We start from the raw sequence: 17,386 nt of genomic DNA on the forward strand, positions 1-17,386 counted from the left end.
GCAGCAGCAGCAGATATATGATCTATACATTCTTCTCTTGAAAGAGTCTCTTTTACCATTTCTCATAAGGGCAGGATGACTAGTGACAAATTCCTTTGCTTTTATTTGCCTGAAAAAGTCTTTATTTCTCCTTCACTTTTGAAAGATAATTTAACTGGATACAGCTATCTAGTTTGGTAGCTTCTTTTGTTCAACACTAAATATTTCACTCTAATCTCTTCTTGCTTGCATGGTTTCTAAAGAGAAGTCTGATGTAATTCATATCTTTGTTCCCTATAATTAAGGTGGTTTTTTCCCCTCTGGCTTCTTTCAGAAATTTTTCTTCTAAAGGCAAGTATCAGATAGATTTGTCTAAACAAAAATAATAAAATTTTGGGAATTCCCCGGTGTTCCAGTGGTTAGGACTTGGTGCTTTCACCACCAGGGTGCAGTTTCGATCACTGGTCAGGGAACTAAGATCCCAAAAGCTGCCCAACAGTGCCACAAATGATAATAATAATAATAATAATAGAAAAATTTTGTATGATCAAGAAAGACAAAGCAAAGTGAAGGCCAAAAACAATGATAAACACAAACGACAGGCCTTTTCACAAAGATGGCACCAAAGATAAAGAAGGAAGCCCCTGACTCTCCCAAAGCTGGAGCCAAAGCAAAGGCTCTGAGACCAAGAAAGCAGTCTTGAAAGGTGTCCACAGCCAGAAACAAAAAAGGAAGATCCAGACGTCACCCACCTTCCGATGGCTCAAAACACTGTGGCTCAGGAGGCAGCCCAAACATCCTCTGAAGAATGCCCCTAGGAGAAAGAAGCTTGACCACTATGCCATCATCAAGTTCCTGCTCACCACAGAGTCAGAAACACACTGGTGTTCACTGTGGCTGTCAAGGCCAACAAGCACCAAACTAAACAGGCTGTGAAGAAGCTCTGTGACATTGACGTGGCTAAGGACAACACCCTGATCAGGTCTGATGGAGAGGAGAAGGCATAGGTTCAACTGACTCCTGACTATGATGCTTTGAATGTTGCCAACAAAACTGGGATCATCTAAACTGAGTCCAGCTGACTAATTCTAAATGTAAAAGTTTTCACTATGTTTAAAAAAAAACTCACAAAGGACAAAGGTCTGGCAGAATGGAAGGCCAAGGGGCAAGGAAGGTCCAGGCAGCTTCCAGGACACTGGGCACTGCTGGGCTGGGGCTGGTGGGACCGTGAAGTGCTATGGACTATTCTGATAACCATGACGCTTGATGATGTGACCTTATATTTTTCAGAGCGAGAGAGAAGATCCTGGAGAAGTGGCAGTAGGAAATGAATCAGCAAATAATGAAACTCCATTATGAGATCTGTGATTTTCTGGTTTGGTTTTTTCCAAGCCAGATTTGATAACCTGGATGGAACAAGAGAGAATGTTGTTAATCAGAGACCAGGGGGAAAATTAGAAAACAAAAGAGAGAGAGAGAAAGGACAAACTGGAGGAACACTTGCAATGGTGTACAAACAGTTAATAGTCCTAACAGATAAAGACCTCTTATTAGTAAATAAGGGCTTCCCTGGTGGCTCAGACGGTAAAGAATCTGCTTGCAATGTGGAAGACCCATGTTCTATCCCTGGATCAGGAAGATCCCCTGGAGAAGGAATTGGCAACCCATTCCAGTATTCTTTCCTGGAGAATTCCATGGACAGAGGAGCCTGGCGGGTTATAGTCAATGGGATCGTAAAGAGTCAGACATGACTGAGCTTAATAAATAAGATAAAGCTAAATGTTGTGAAAGAAAAATAGACAAAGAACATAAAAAGGAAACTCACAAAAAGAAGAAATTAAAGTAGCAAATAAACATGAGTAACAAAAAATATCTTTGGTAGCTGAAAATGAAATTAATTCAAGAAGGAGACATATTTTTAACCTTCAGATTAGCAAAGATTTGAAAATGTTTGCTGCATACAGATAAAGGATATTGTCATAACCTGTTGATGACATGTACATTGTTATATTTCTGAAGGGTAATTTAGCAAATTATACTAAATTCCTCCCAAGCATCCACTTCTTTTGATTCAGCAATTTTACTTCTAGGAATTTATCCTCAGGAAATAATTGAACAAATATACAAAGATGTATGTATAAAGCTGTTTGTCATGATCATGTTTGTAATAGTAAAAAGTTAACAACAGCCAGACTTTTCAAAAAGTGTTCTTTAAAGTTGATTTTAAAAGTCAAAGAATGAGAAATCAGAGCCAAGAGGGAAAAAATAGTTTGAAATAGGCAAACAAATGGCTGCGATCCAAAAGTCTACAAGCAATAAATGCCGGAGAGGGTGTGGAGAAAAGGGAACCCTCTTACACTGTTGGTGGGAATGCAAACTAGTACAGCCACTATGGAGAACAGTGTGGAGATTTCTTAAAAAACTACAAATAGAACTGCCTTATGACCCAGCAATCCCACTGCTGGGCATACACACTGAGGAAACCAGAATTGAAAGAGACACGTGTACCCTAATGTTCATTGCAACACTGTTTATAATAGCCAGGACATGGAAGCAACCTAGATGTCCATCAGCAGATGAATGGATAAGAAAGCTGTGGTACATATACACAATGGAGTATTACTCAGCCATTAAAAAGGATACATTTGAATCAGTTCTAATGAGGTGGAGGAAACTGGAGCCGATTATACAGAGTGAAGTAAGCCAGAAAGAAAAACACCAATACAGTATATTAACGCATATATATGGAATTTAGAAAGATGGTAACGATAACCCTGTATGCGATACAGCAAAAGAGACACAGATGTAAAGAACAGACTTATGGACTCTGGGAGAGGGAGAGGGTGGGATGAATTGAGAGAATGGCATTGAAACATGTATACTATCATGTAAGAAATGAATTGCTAGTCTAGGTTCAATACAGGATACAGGATGCTTGGGGCTGGTGCACTGGGATGACCCAGAGAGATGATATGGGGAGGGTGATGGGAGGGGGGTTCAGGGTTGGGAACTCATGTACACCTGTGGTGGATTCATGTCAATGTATGGCAAAACCAATACAGTATTGGAAAGTAAAAAAATTAAATTAAAAAAAAAGAAATAGGCAAACAATCCTTATAATAAAGACTCATCTTCCTAAGTGACAGTGCTCTCTACAGCTGGAGAATGGAAAGGGCAGAGTACAATGTGACATCCTGTACCTCCTGACACCCTCACCTCTGTGAAGACCCAGAAATTTGCACTCCTGACAGAATGGTGCCTGGCTCCTTGGTTTCACAAACACACGTTACCCTCTCCCTTTCTTTAAATGGCATTACCCATTGTTCCCTTTGATAACTAGAAATGTAGATCCTCTATTCAGAAACAGCTAGTTGAGACAATGGGAGAATGTCTCCAAGTCCATCAGTCTGGCAGAATGTTGCTTCTCTGGGGATGGGAGTTGGGGAAGGGAAATCAGAGAGTAGAGTATAAGGTTGGTGCAAAAGTAATTGTGGTTTTATGTTGTTGAACCTTGCTGTTTGGTATTGGAATACATTCTTAAATAAATGTGGCTATGTTATACATCCTTTTAATGTGCATTTCTCATTTTATGTTTCTTGCTAATGGCATTACTTTCTGTTTATTTTACATGTATTTTAGACTAAGGAAATAATGTTAGACAAAAAGCAAATTTGAGTGATTTTCTTATTCAGGTTCAAAATGGGACATAAAACAGTGGAGACAAATTGCAACATCAGCAATGCCCTTGGCCCAGGAACTGCTAATGAACATATAGTACAGTGGTGGTTCAAGAAGTTCTGCAGAGCAGACGAGAGCCTTGAAGATGAGGAGCACAGTGGCTGGGCATCCAAGCTGACAAGGACCAGTTGAGAGGATCATCTGAAGTGACGCTCTTGACCGCAAGAGAAGTTGCTAAAGAACTCAGTGTCAATCATTCTACGGTCATTCGGCATTTGAAAGGTGAAAAAGCTCAATAAGTGGGTGCCTTATGAACTGACTGCAAATTTAATAATTGTCATTTTCAAGTGTCATCTTCTCTTATTCTATGCAACAACAACAAACCATTTCTTGATCAGATTGTGACATAAGACGAAAAGTGGATTTTATTTGACAGCTCAGTTGTTGGACTGATAAGAAGCTCCAAAGCACTTTCCAAAGCCAAACTTGCACCCAGAAGTGGTCATGGTCCCTGTTTGGCGGGCTGCTGCCAGTCTGTTCCACTACAGCTTTTTGAATCCTGGCAAAATCTTTACATCTGAGAAAGTATGCTCAGCAAATTGATGAGATGCACCAAAAAATGCAACGACTGCAGCCTGCATTGGTCAACAGAATGGGCCCAGTTCTTCTCCACGACAATGTCTGACCACATTAAAAAACCAACACTTCGAAAGTCGAACAAACTGGACTATGAAGTTTTGCCTCATCTGCCATATTCACCTGACTTCTCACCAACCAACTACCACTTCTTCAAGTATCTCTACAACTTTTTTCAGGGAAAATGCTTTCACAACCATCAGGAGGTAGAAAATACCTTTTAAGGGTTCATTGAATCCAAAAACATGGATTTTTTTATGCTACAGAATAAACAAACATTTCTCATTGGCAAAAATGTGTTCATTGTAATGGTTCCTATTTTGATTAATAAAGATGTATTTGAGCCTAGATATAATGATTTTAAATTCACAGTCCAAAACTGCAATTACTTTTCATCAACCTCTATGTACTCAATAAATCCTTGGATGCAGCCAAGGCAGCCAAGATTAGACCTCAGAAAGCCCTGTTCCATCCTGGCCCCCTTTAGTGGCAATGACTACTTACAAAAACAGGGGATAGGAGTTCAGGCCAAAGCCTATCTGCTTGGAATTTCCCCATACCACTTCTCATTTTGTACTGACTCCACTACTTGTGGCCATCACATATCCAAATCCTCTGACCTTCATTCATTTGTAGACTTTGGCTCCTGCAGACTTTGGCTTCATCAGTTGTCCATGGCTATGAAGACCCTTTTCAGGTAAGCCACTCCAGCCTGCCTGGACTATTTGACCTCCTGTGTCACTCCTGTGTTTCTCCCCAGTGTTTGTGCGTCCATATACCCCATCTCAACCTCTCTTCCACTTCAGGAGAGAGGGATCAGAAACAAAGGGATACATTCACTAGATCAAAGAATGTTAGAAGGGATGGTGTTCATCATTTAGCAAAATCAATCTTATTTAACGTGAAAGAACTTGCTCACAGCTAATTTCAATGTAATATGATACCTGGGTGGCAGGGTGGTGCTTTTATTTTTAACTTATTAAAATATTTTTAAAACAATTCCTAAGGTTCCATGGATGTGAGAGTTGGACCATGAAGAAGGCTGAATGCTGAAGAATTGATGGTTTTGAACTGTGGTGTTGGAGAAGACTCTTGAGAGTCCCTTGGACTGCAAGGAGATCCAACCAGTCAATCCTAAAGGAAATCAATCCTTTGATTTGCATTGGAAAGACTGATGCTGAGGTTGAAGCTCCAATACTTTGACCACCTGATGTGAAGAGCTGACTCATTAGAAAAGACCCTGATGTTGAGAAAGATTGAAGGCAGGAGGAGAAGGGGATGACAGAGGATGAGATGATTGGATGGCATCACTGACTGAATGGATATGAGTTTGAGCAAGCTCTGGGAGATGCTGCTGGACAGGGAAGCCTAGCGTAATGCCATCCATTGGGTCACAAAGAGTTGGACATGACTGACTGAATAAACAAAAGATTCCATAGGAAAGATGACATTCTATTTGATCTATAATCATAACCTTGTATGCTGCTGCTGCTGCTGCTAAGTTGCTTCAGTCGTGTCCGACTCTGTGTGACCCCATAGATGGCAGCCCACCAGGCTCCCCTGTCCCTGGGATTCTCCAGGCAAGAACACTGGAGTGGGTTGCCATCTCCCTCTCCAATGCCTGAAAGTGAAAAATGAAAGTGAAGCCGCTCAGTCGTATCTGACTCTTAGCGACCCCATGGACTGCAGCCTACCAGCCTCCTCCGTCCATGGGATTTTCCAGGCAAGAGCACTGGAGTGATACCCATGTATGCTTCACCCTAAATGGAAATGGACCAAAGGTCTAGTTTAGGTCTTTATTCCTCTTATAAGGAGCATGGAAATGTCCCATTTCTTTTTCAAAGGAGTTGCATGCTTTTCTTTTTACTCTCTTTTTGGGGAGAATGAAGAAAGTGTAGTGGGGTCCCAGCCTGGAAGCTGATGTCCAGGGTGGCCAGGAACAGAGAGAGGTATATTGAAAGCATAAAAACTGTTTCTGAGAGAACGGTCAGGGTCCAGCCAGCAGGGACCACCTGCAGTCAGAGAACACAGCAAGACCTGATGACACAGTTGAATGTCTCACAGAGCGCAATACTGTAGACAGTTATCTAGAGGCGTTGGACAGCGAAAATATTCTTCAGCATTCTTCTTCCTGGTACTATCCTAGCCACAGTGCTCTAGCGTGGTGTAGGCACCAGTGGCCCCATCATTCTAAAGCATTGAATATCTCACTGTTCTGACTCAACTGTGGAAAGTCTGCCCCATTATTTTTCCTGAAACCAGCTTTCCTAAATGTCTGTACCACTAGTGTTGCTGCTGCTGCTAAGTCACTTCAGTCGTGTCTGACTCTGTGCGACCCCATAGACGGCAGCCCACCAGGCTTCCCTGTCCCTGGGATTCTCCAGGCAAGAACACTGCAGTGGGTTGCCATTTCCTTACTTGAATCCATTTTGATGTTCTCTTTTTCATTCACTCATTCAGTTAATATCAATATTATTGACCCCTTACTATATCAGGTACACTCTGTAAGGTTCTGAAATACATCACAGTCAGTAAAACAGGCTGATATTTACCTCATGGGATGTACAGTCCAGCACTCACTAAACCATATGGATTCCACCTTCGTGTGTGTGCGATTCCACCTTCGTGTGTGATTCTTTGCGACCCCATGGACTGTAGCCCGCCAGGCTCCTCTGTCTGTGGACTTTTCCAGGCAAGAATACTGGAGTGGGTTGCCACTTCCTTCTCCAGAGGATCTTCCCTATCTTGAGATTGAACCCATGTCTTTTCTGTTTCCTGCATTTGCAGGAGGATGTTTTTACCTCTGTGCAACCTGGGAAGACCCCAATTATGGTCATATTGATTTTTTTCCTATCATATTCCAGTTCAGTGCTCCAGTATTCTGTATCAGAACTTTTCCAGAAACCTCCTATCTGTCTCCCTGTTTGCATTATTTCCTGCACCCTAATCTATCCTATGATCACTCACCTAGAGCCAGACACCTGGAATGCGAAGTCAAGTGGGTCTTAGGAAGCATCACTATGAACAAAGCTAGCGGAGGTGATGGAATTCCAGTTGAGTTATTGCAAATCCTAAAAGATGATGCTGTGAAAGTGCTACACTCAATATGCCAGCAAATTTGAAAAACTCAGCAGTGGCCACAGGACTGGAAAAGGTCAGTTTTCATTCCAATCCCAAAGAAAGGCAATGTCAAAGAACGTTCAAACTACCACACAATTGCACTCATCTCACACGCTAGTAAAGTAATGCTCAAAATTCTCCAAGCCAGGCTTCAACAATACGTGAATCGTGAACTTCCTGATGTTCAAGCTGGATTCAGAAAAGGCAGAAGAACCAGAGATCAAATTGCCAACATCCGCTGGATCATTGAAAAAGCAAGAGAGTTCCAGAAAAAATCTATTTCTGCTTTATTGACTATGCCAAAGCCTTTGACTGTGTGGATCACCACAAACTGTGGAAAATTCTGAAAGAGATGGGAATACCAGACCATCTGACCTGCCTTTTGAGAAATCTGTATTCAGGTCAGGAGGCAACAGTTAGAACTGAACATGGAGCAACAGACTAGTTCCAAATAGGGAAAGGAGTACAGCAAGGCTGTATGTTGTCACTCTGCTTATTTAACTTATATGCAGAGTACATCATGAGAAATGCTGGGCTGGAAGAAGCACAAGCTGGAATCAAGATTGCTGGGAGAAATATCAATAATCTCAGATATGCAGATGACACCACCCTTATTGCAGAAAGCTAAGAAGAACTAAAGAGCCTCTTGATGAAAGTGAAAGAAGAGAGTGAAAAAGTTGGTTTAAAGCTCAACATTCAGAAAACTGAGATCATGGTATCCAGTCCCATCACTTCATGGCAAATAGATGGGGAAACAGTGGAAACAGTGACAGACTTTGTTTTTGGAGGCTCCAAAATCACTGTAGAAGGTGACTGCAGCCATGAAATTAAAAGACACTTACTCTTTGGAAGGAAAGTTATGACCAAACTAGAGAGCATATTAAAAAGCAGAGACATTACTTTGCCAGCTAAGGTCCATCTAATCAAGGCTACAGTTTTTCCAGTAGTCATGTATGAATGTGAGAGTTGGACTATAAAGAAAGCTGAGCGTGGAAGAATTGATGCTTTTGTACTGTGGTGTTTGAGAAGACTCTTGAGGGTCCCTTGGACTGCAGGGAGATCCAACCAGTCCATCCTAAAGAAATCAGTCCTGAATATTCATTGGAAGGATTGATGCTGAGGCTGAAACTCCAATACTTTGGCCATCTGATGTGAAGACCTGACTCATTGGAAAAGATCCTAATGCTGGGAAAGATTGAAGGTGGGAGGAGAAGGAGACAACAGAGGATGAGATGGCTAGATGGCATCACTGACTCAATGGACATGAGTTTGAGTAAACCCCGGGAGTTGGTGATGGGCAGAGAAGCCTGGTGTGCTGCAGTCCATGGGGTCGCAAAGAGTCAGACACGAGTGAGAGACTGAACTGAACTGAATTGAATCTATCCTGTATTTCCATCCACTCTTAAATATGATAGACCATCAGAAATACATGAGGTTTATAAATATAGATTCTTGGACCTTAGCCCAAATGTATTAAGTAAGAAATATGATAGGCCCCAAGGATCTCTATACTCTTTCAAGCTAACTCTGTGATTTTTGATGCATAGCCAGGTTTGGGAACCATTGATATATATCACCACCACATACAATTTCACTTGCTCAAAATTCATCAGGAAATCCTCATTGTCTACAGAAGAAACTAAAATATTAGCCTGGCTTTCAACATTCCAACCTACTTATTACAAGTTTCTTTTCCTAAAATTCTAGATGACCTTTAATTATTTGACCTTGAGAAAATCACTGAAATAGGCAAGTACAAAATCATGGGTGGAGGCTTTATTCGTTATCCTGTGCTACAGAAACACTTCAGCAACTAGTTTTTCAAAAGCTTGGATTAATAATGTATTTGCCTCCCTTTCCCAATGCCATTTTGATGGTGAGTTTTGTCCATTGCCCTTTGTTCCTTTTCTCTCCAGTTTCCTCCTCCTTTTACTTGTGGTTCTCTTCCTGATCTTTTTCTCATTTAAATAGTCATGCTCACACTTGTTAAAGCAAACCATTTCTTTCTTATGTTGTTAATCACAAAGTATTTACACGTATTTACAATGAACAAATGCATGTTCATTGTAAAAAATTTTAATTATAAGGAAGAAAGCTACAATAACTTCTACTCTGAACCACTCCTCAGAGGTAACTTCTATTAACAGTTCAGTGATGCAAAGCTCTCAAACATTTCTTACATTTTCCATTTTCTTTCTTTTTATTTTCTTTTTGACTGTGATGGGTCTTTGTTGCTGCATGTGGGCTTTCTCTAGCTGTGGGGAGTGGGGGCTATTCTGTAGTTGCCATGCGTAGGCTTCTTTTTTCAGTGTTTTCTCTCGTTGTGGAACATGGGCTCTAGGGACGTGGGCTCAGTCGCTAAGACCTGTGGGCTTAACTTCCCCGTGGCATGTGGTCCTCCTAGACCAGTGATCCAACCTGGGAGCCCTGCATTGTCAGGAGTTAACCGCTGGACCACCAGGGAAGGCCTCCCATTCTCTATAGGGATTCTGTACCAGCTTTCTGCTTTGGTCCTACCCTCCCAGCCTCATTGTCTCTGTGTTGGCTCAGATCAGGTTTTCTGCCTGGCTTCAGCATCCATCCACGTCTTTCCACCCACCTGAGGGCATCAGAACAGCTGCTTCTCTCCTTTGACCTTCTCACTACAAGAGGTTGATAAGTCATATACAACTATTTCTCCAAGTTCCTCTCAAAAAGTATTTTCATTTGAACAGAAATGAAAGTTTTCTTTTTGCTATCATGTATTTTGGGGTCCCGTATTGTTTTGGAGACCACGCCTTTCTGCAGTGCACTTTGCTAACGGGCAAAGAAGGATCTGACTACTGAGTAATTTTCCATCACTCTTCTCAAACATTTTCTCTGACAGAGGCCAGGTTTTGAAATCCCTCCATAAAAGGCTTTTTTTTTTTTTTTTTTTATAACAGCCTAATTGAGATACAATTCCCATAGCATATCTTCAAAGTGTACAGTTCAGTGCTTTTTGGTATATTTACAAACTTGTGCAGTTATGACTACAATAAATTTTAGAACACCTTTGTTATCCCAAAAAAGAAACCCCATACCCATTAGCAGCCGTATCTCATTTTCTCTCAACCCTCCCAGTCCTCGGAAACCACTTTCTCTCTTTATAGATTTGCCTATTCTGGATATTTCACATAAATGTGAAATCATATGATATGTTGTTTTCTTGGAGACTGGCTTCTTTTAGTTACCATAATGTTTTCCAGCTTCACCCATGCTGTAGCATGTATTAGCACTTCACTTTGTTGTTGTTGAATAATCTATTGTATGTCAATCACTTTGTATTTATTCACTGATGAACATTTACGTTGTTTCCACTTTTTGCCTACTGTGAATAATGCTGCTATGACCATTCATGTACAAGTTTTTATATGGCTATATGTTTTCATTCCTCTTGGGTATGTACTTAGGAGTGGAATTGCTGGGTCAGATGGTAGCAGTATTTGAGGAACTGCACCACAGACCCACCGGTAGTGTAAGAGGGTTTCAATTTTTTCACATTCTTACCAAAACTTGTTATTTTCCATTTTTTAAATGTTCATCCCAGTGGGTATAAAGTGGTATCTCACTGTGATTTTTATTTGCATTTCCCTAATGATTCTGTGAAGAAAGCTGAGTGCCGAAGAATTGATGCTTTTGAACTGTGGTGTTGGAGAAGACTCTGGAGAGTCCCTTGGACTGCAAGGAGATCCAACCAGTCCATTCTAAAGGAGATCAGTCCTGGGTGTTCATTGGAAGGACTGATGTTGAAGCTGAAACTCCAATACTTTGGCCACCTCATGCAAAGAGTTGACTCATTAGAAAAGACTCTGAGACTGGGAGAGATTGGGGGCAGGAGGAGAAGGGGATGACAGAGGATGAGATGGCTGGATGGCATCACCATCGATGGACATGAGTTTGAATGAACTCCAGGAGTCAGTGATGGACAGGGAGGCCTGGCGTGCTGTGATTCATGGGGTCGCAAAGAATCAGACACGACTGAGTGAACTGAACTGAACTGAATGACTTATGATATTAAACATTCTCTTATGCGCTATTGGCCATTTTTATATATTCTTTGGAGAAATGTCTATTCAGATCCTTTACTCATTTTTAATTAGGTTATTTGATTTTTATTACTGAGTTGCAAGAGTTCTTTTTGTTTGTTTTTTGTAAGAGTATATATCTAGAGACAACTTACCTATCAGATATCTGATTTGCAAAAACGTTTTTCCATTTTGTCAGTTGTCTTTTTACTCCCTTGGTGATGTCCTTTATTAAGACACATAAGTTTTAAATTTTGATGATATCCCATCTATCTGTTTTTTTCTCTTATTTATTTTATTTTTGGTGTCATATGAAAGAAATCAGTGACAAATCCAAGGTAATGAAGATTTCCATCTACTTTAGGGGTCACAAAAATAAACCCCATACACTTATGGTCAGTTAATCTTTGATGAAAGAGGCAAGAATAGACAATGGAGAAAAGACAGTTTTCTCAGTAAGTGGTGCTGGGAAAGCTGGACAGCCTCATGTAAATTAATGAAGGTAAAACATCCCCTCACCATATACAAAAGTAAACTCAAAATTGTTTAATGACCTAAATATAAAACCTGATGTCATAAAATTCCTAGAAGAAAGCATAGGCAAAACATTCTCTAACATAAACCACAACAACATTACGTTAAATCAGTCTCCTAAAACCAAAGAAATAAAAGCAAAAGAAATGGGACCTAATCAAACTTAAAAGTTTTTGCATAGTAAAAGAAGTCATCAACAAACAAAAAGACAAACTACAGAATGGGAGAAAATATTTGCAAACAGTGGGAAAGACAAGGGGTTAATTTCCAAAATATACAAACAGCTCATACAACTCAGTATCAAAAAACCAAACAACCCAATACAAAAAAATGAGTGGAAGACCTAAACAGACATTTCTCCAAAGAAGACATACAGATGGCCAACAGGCACATGAAAAGATGTCCAACATCACTAACTGTTACAGAAATACAAATTAAAACCACAATGAGGTATAACCTCACACTATCATCAAAAGTCGACAAATAATAAATGCTGGAGAGGGTGTGGAGAAAAAGGAACCCTTTTACATTGTTAGCGGAAATGTAAATTGGTGCAGCCACCATGGAAGGTTATGGAGGCGCCTTTAAAAACTAAAAATAGAACCACATAATCCAGCAATGCCACTCCTAGACATATATCTGGAAAAGAAAAAAACTCTGATTTGAAAAGATATATGTACTCCAATATTCATAGCTGCACTATTTACCATAGCCAAGACACAGAAGCAGCCTAAGTGTCCATCAACAGATGAATGGGTAAAGAAGCTGTAGCATATATATATATATATAAATCACACAATATAATGTTACTCAGGCATAAAAAAGAGTAAATAAAATATTGCCATTTTGAGCAACAGGGATGACCACTACAGAGTATCATACTAAATGAAGTGAGTCAAACAAAAAAAGACAAATATTATATCACTTATATGTAGAATCTAAAAAATGGTACCAATGAAGTTATCTACAAAATGGAAATAGACTTGCAGACAGAAAACAAACTTGCCAAAGGGGAAAGGGAGGTGGGGAAGGATAAATTAGGAATATGGGATTAACAGAAGCACACTACTATATATAAAATAAGTAAGCAATAAAGATTTACTGTATCATACAAGGAAAAATATTCAATATCTTATATAACCTATGATGGATGATAATCTGAAAAATATATATATAACTGAATCAACTTGCTGTATATTCAAACTAGCACAACATTATAAACTATACTTCAACTAAAAAAAGATTTATATCTATTTTTTCTTCTAAGAGTTTCATACTCTTAGTTCTCACGTTTATCTCACGTTTAGGTCCTTGGTTCACTCTGAGTCAGTCTTTGTATATGATGTGAGGTAGGGTTCCAGCTTCATTCATTTGAATGTGACTATTCAGTTGTCTCAGCACCATTTGTTGAAGAGGCTATTTTTCTCCATTGAATTGTCCTGGTATTCTTCCAAACAATTTAAAAAGACAGAACACCATAAAATTTTATATTTTTAGAATTGGAAGGGATCTTAGGAATTTCTACTGGTTAGGCTTCTTAGCTGTAGACTGTAGAATGCATTTTAGCTATTTTAATTGAGAAGGTATTTATTAAATCTTTGTTGGAAGGAAAAAAGAGGCAGAGGCTTAAGGTCAGAGGTTCTTAAACTTGGCTGCACATTTAATCACCTGGGAGCTAATGCCCATATTATACCCTGTACCATATATCAGACTGTCTAGAGTAGAATCCAGGTGTTAATTTTTTTTAATAAAAAATCTCAAGTGATTCTAATGCATAACCAAGACTGAGAATCAGTACTCTAGACTGACCTCCTAGAAATAATATTTGGAACCACACTGCTGAATGTGCCTGGTGAGGGAGCTGCTGCCATCACAGACCTTAGAACGGCATGGCTTCTCCCATAATCCGCAAGCTGCAGCACCTCTGACAATCCCAGGAGGACACTTGTGGAAGCAAAAATGTCCTTTCAGTGCCCGGCCTTAGGCAGCTCTTTCTGAATCAAACTCACACCAGTGCATTTGAAAGATAGAACCTGTCACATGCCCACAAATAGCAGCAGCGGAATCTAGGAAAATGGTTTATTTAGACTTTTTAGTGGGAAAATGGAATTCACAATATATAGAACTATTCAAATATGATGAGAATGTTAAAAAAAAAAAAAGTTTGGGGGTAACCACGAAAGACAAATGTCTTCTGCAGTGTTGAATGATTCGTTATAAATCTGGACATGAGTCAGAGGCTCCTGAAGAAACTTTCCAATAATAAAGATTCCCAGACCACCCCCTTGGAGAAGCTGATTCAGTGGGTTTGTATGAATTCTGGATTCTGCTGGGTCTGGGAGTTTTGAGAGCCAGCTCTGAATGTTTGTCCTCCACTCAGAAGCCTTAGTTAAGGATTATCTCTATCCCATTAGAGATAGCCTGGATCTGCACGTGTCTCCAGAGAGGCAACAGAGTGATGCAGACTCACCCTAAAGTGTCAAAGGCGGAACAGTGTCTTTGGCTAGGATCTTAATCACAGCAATGGTGTGAGGGAAGAGGCCTAGTCTGCTAAGTATTAGGAATATGGTATTTCTTGATTCTATAGGATGACCATGGGAAGAATGGTATAGTTTAAAGAGTCATTTTCAATATTTGAAGGCAAATAAGAACACTGCCTTATTATTTCCATAATGAAAACAACTGCAAGTAAAACTAGGTAAAATCTCCCAGGCTGGTGGGGGTACGTAGAAGATAATGATTTCTAAGTGGGAGTATGTGTGTGATTTTTATATTTATCTAAATAAGGCGTGTGTTCAAAAAAGTTGGGTAACACTACCCTGAACCATCTGGTCCTTCCTTTTTTGGGGAAGAGAGGGTGTGAGTGAATTCAAAGTGAAGTGGGAGGGGAGCCCTCTGATAGCCATGGATTCCAACAGCTGCCCTTTGCGCCCAGCAAAAGTACTTCTTCTAAAAGATTATAATTTTAAGTACTCCCTAGTGTCTTTAACGTACAACTTTTAAAAGTGACTAGGGCCACCGGCTGTAGCCTAGGTGGCCATCACATCTTGTTTCATGTGCTGTATATTCACCATGTCCTGGGTCAGGGCCACTTCAAATCACTCTTTCCCGGAAAGCACATTGTTTTTTATCAACAGCTTGATTTACAACCAGCAAAAATCCATAGCCCTCTGTAACCCTTCTAAAAGGACCGCCTTTCATACCGTATCCTCTTCAGAGGGAATAAAACACTCTCATTTCGTCTATCAGTGCATTGGCTAGAAACACTACCTGGACCAGTGGTTTATTTGAGAGAGGCTTGTGCAGAGGGAAAGAGGCCTGGAAGAGAGAGAGCTGATTGCAGAATGCAGCTGAGACCAATATATAACAGCCTATTCTCTGCAGTGAAAACGGGAATAAGAATTTGTACGCATTCACAAAGGCAGTTTAGGCTGGCAGACAGCATACTCTAAACCTTACTGATTCTCATAACCTTTCTCCACATGTTTTTATAAACTCATGACTGAAATTATGTCATGAAGGTGGGGATATGGAAGGAAAGATTGGCCAGAAGAATAAATCAGTTACATATTTAATTTTCTAGAAAAAAAAATCCCTAGCGATTTGACAGGCCCTTGCCAACGCCTATTAAAACTAACCTTTAATGAGACAGCAAAAGAGACACAGATGTATAGAACAGTCTTTTGGACTCTGTGGGAGAGGGAGAGGGTGGGATGATTTGGGAGAATGGCATTGAAACATGTATAATATCATATAAGAAACGAATCACCAGCCCAGGTTCGACGCATGATACAGGATGCTCGGGGCTGGGGGCTGTGCACTGGGATGACCCAGAGGGATGGTATGGGGAGGGAGGTGGGAGGGGGGTTCAGGATGGGGGACACGTGTACACCCGTGGTAAATTCATGTTGATGTATGGTAAAATCAATACAATATTGTAAAGAAATTAGCCTCCAATTAAAATAAATAAATTTAAATTAAAAAAAAACTAACCTTTAAAGAAAGAAAAATGGACAGAGTTGCCTATGGTGTGGTGTTTTCTCTGTGTTTGGCTAACATAAGTAAGGGGGCTAGCAGGAAATCATAATGGAAAGGAATCCAAATCAAACTGTATCTGCTCTGTCAGTCATGGTTGCTTTAGTAAAGCTCACATTATACCAAAAAGTCAGTTGTTCGTTTGCACAATGGGGGTGCAAGACGGCTTTATTTTATATAGTCTAAACAAGAGCTGTGCTGAATTAACTTTTAGTTGCTTGTGATTAAATAGGGAATCTGGATGAATATTCCTGGAGCAGGGAGCATGGTGTTAGAGTGGGATGTAGTTCACTTTACCAGTAGGACAAAGAAAAGGAGAAGCTGTGTCAGCCTGCAGACTCTGACTGTTGCTCTGAGAACTAGCAGGTTCAAATTCTTGGGATAGATTCCTTTTCCCTCAGAAGTGGAGGAAAGAAGGTGCCACCTCTGGCTAAACTTACAACAGCATTATAGCACCTCTCAGGTATAGACATGCAAACACAGCACTATAGAAGACCCTGTAAAATGTCAGGAAGCATTGATTGGCAAAGACTAAAGTGAATGCTAACACTCACATTGGGACGGATATAGTGACATAGACATTTTCATATAGTGCTAGTGGGAATATTGCTACAGTCTTTCTGGAGGGCATTTAAACACTTTTATAAAAACTTTAAATGTGCAATTCCTTTGACCCAGAAATTCCATTCTAGGATTTTCTTGAACAACGAAACAAGGATGTGAGCACAAGGATGTTCCTCCCAATATTTTTATAATAGGAACAACCTAAGTAAAGAATTGTTACATAAACTATAATGAATCCATACAAAAGCATACTATGTAACCACTATAAATGATGCCTGAAAAGACATCTAGAAAAATGTAAAGAGGTTTCTCTGGGTGGTAAAATGTCAAGTTTTTTTTTAAATAAAAGGAAAGGAAACAAATTGAGGAAGAACTTCTTGCCCTTCAGTGACTGCAAAATACAGCTATTTCCTTCTTTAGTAGTAGGAACCTACCTATGAGGCACCATGAATATGGATAAAGATATTTGCTGCACTTTTCCTGTTTAGAAGAGAAGCCTTGTCTGATTAACTCTCAACTTGTGAAGTTTAGAGGACAATAGCTTTGATGAGGGAAAATTTTCTAGAGATTCTGTGTTTATTCATAAAATAGATATTCATTGAATGAATGAAGTGAATGCTTTATAGAGATAAAAGGGACAAGAGAAACCATTCAAATCCTCATTCTACAAATAAGGTGTTTGAAGTCAACAACTAGAGACGTAGATAGCTAGCAACAGATGTATACCTGTCAGCTGGTAGTATACCAGTGCAGTCAACACTGCCAAGATCCATTGTGACTTCACCAGATTAAGA

The 17,386-nt window shown here is 39.9% G+C and overlaps 1 pseudogene; it reads left to right on the forward strand.

The window, feature by feature from the left end:
* The first annotated feature begins 595 nt into the window (after window positions 1-595).
* LOC128056610 (60S ribosomal protein L23a-like) lies at window positions 596-1,046 on the forward strand (annotated as a pseudogene).
* The last annotated feature ends 16,340 nt before the right edge of the window (window positions 1,047-17,386 follow it).

Source organism: Budorcas taxicolor, chromosome 11, assembly GCF_023091745.1.
Source record: "Budorcas taxicolor isolate Tak-1 chromosome 11, Takin1.1, whole genome shotgun sequence".
Classification (NCBI taxonomy): domain Eukaryota; kingdom Metazoa; phylum Chordata; class Mammalia; order Artiodactyla; family Bovidae; genus Budorcas; species Budorcas taxicolor.